Below are 1,819 nucleotides of genomic sequence, written 5' to 3'. Positions count from 1 at the left end.
AAGCACACAGCACTTATTTACACATTCATCTAAACATTGCTCTCAGCAGGGTGGAGCCAGGATTTTTGTTATCACTGCAACAGTAATAATAATAATAATGTTCGATTTATATAGCGCTTTTCAAGGCACTCAAAGCGCTTTACATTGAAATGGGGAATCTCCTCAGCCACCACCAATGTGCAGCATCCACCTGGATGATGCGACGGCAGCCATATTGCGCCAGAACGCTCACCACACACCAGCTGATTGGTGGAGAGGAGACCGAGTGATGAAGCCAATCAGGATCGGAGGATGATTAGGAGGCCATGATGGACAGGGGCCAATGGGTCAAATTTGTCCAGGATGCCGGGGTTACACCCCTACTCTTTATCGAAGGACATCCTGGATTTTTAACAACCAAATCCCAGGCCCAAATCTCATCCGAAAGACAGTGCTCTTTGTCAGTATAGTGTCCACATCACTATACTGGGGTGTTAGGACCCAAACAGACCACAGGGTGAGCACCCCCTGCTGGCCTCACTAACACCTCTACCAGCAGCTACCTGGTTTTCCCAGTTGGTCTCCCATCCAGGTACTGACCAGGCTCAGCCCTGCTTAGCTTCAGTGGGAAACCAGTCTTGGGCTACAGGGTGATATGGCTGCTGGTTGATATGGCTGCTGGTTGATATGGCTACAGTGTTTCCAACTTTTCTTTTTTTTTTTACTTCTAAGCATACAAATCGGGGGGGGGGGGGGGGGGGGGGGGAATCAGTCTCTATGTTTCATGTGCGAATTGTTGCTGGCTGCAGTTCACTTAAAGGCCACCAGTGTCGCTAATAACAAGGGTTTCTAAATTCTACATTACGTATATGAGTCTAATGTACCAAAATTATTTCAGTGTTTTTACTTTTAGGCCTTTACGAGGCTAGATAGATCAATTAAAATAAATAAATAAATGATAATGAATACAACAAGTATTATTGTAATTATTATTATTACAGTGCAATGTTTTACTTATGGGTCTTTATCAAGACAAGCTAATAAACATACATGCATTGTTTAGCATTTTACTATTTTTCTCCCTATATTATTCTGTCCACACACCTAAAGCACCAGATGGAACTGCAGGATTCGTTGGCTAATAGGATTTGCCTCTGTGATTGTAGATTTTAAGTGTACTGAGATTCAGTATCCCACACTACCTAACTGCATTCATCATTTCTGACATAATCTCCACCTCGCAAAGTAAAAATCCTTCACTTACAGCAAGTACTGTATGTCAGCTCAGTGAACTAAAAGATTAAACTCTCCATGTGTCAGTCAAACCAATCATTTAGTACATTTCCATAAACTTACCATGCCTAAAACCAACAGCCCATGACCCTTAACATCTGCCTACATAAAAAGTGTTTCCTTAATTGTGTTTAGCAGATAAACAATTTGGTCTCAGTGGTGTAATCTGTTAATGCAAAGTGCGCACCGCTTGCAAACAGAGTCTTAACTCTCGGTACGCTAACTCTCTGCAAATTCAGTAACTATTCATTCGGTGTTGTTCTTCTTTAGCCGATTATTACTGCACTACATCTGGAAGATATTTTCCCGATTTACCATCAGGCCTGTGGAACACTAGGAACACTCTCATTTTTAATCACCGTTTCGTGGTCTGAGGGCGGCTGGGTGCACCATTTCTTACTGAGCTCCTCAGTACCACACTGACTGTAAAGAAATACAGCGCTGTGCTGGAGCTCTCAGAGGATGTTTTATTAATGGATAGGGATGACAGTGTTATGGCCAGGCCAGAGATCGGCAACTTTAAAACCTCAGCAATTGCTTTTTCAGA

The 1,819-nt window shown here is 42.7% G+C and overlaps 1 pseudogene; it reads right to left on the bottom strand.

Moving 5' to 3' along the window:
• Nucleotides 1–529: 529 nt before the first annotated feature.
• Nucleotides 530–646, bottom strand: LOC137058917 (5S ribosomal RNA; annotated as a pseudogene).
• Between the last annotated feature and the right edge of the window lie 1,173 nt (nucleotides 647–1,819).

The sequence above is a fragment of the Pseudorasbora parva genome, chromosome 22, assembly GCF_024679245.1.
Source record: "Pseudorasbora parva isolate DD20220531a chromosome 22, ASM2467924v1, whole genome shotgun sequence".
Classification (NCBI taxonomy): Eukaryota; Metazoa; Chordata; class Actinopteri; order Cypriniformes; family Gobionidae; genus Pseudorasbora; species Pseudorasbora parva.
Note: the sequence above shows the minus strand (reverse complement) of the source record. Positions and strands in the feature narration are given on the sequence as shown.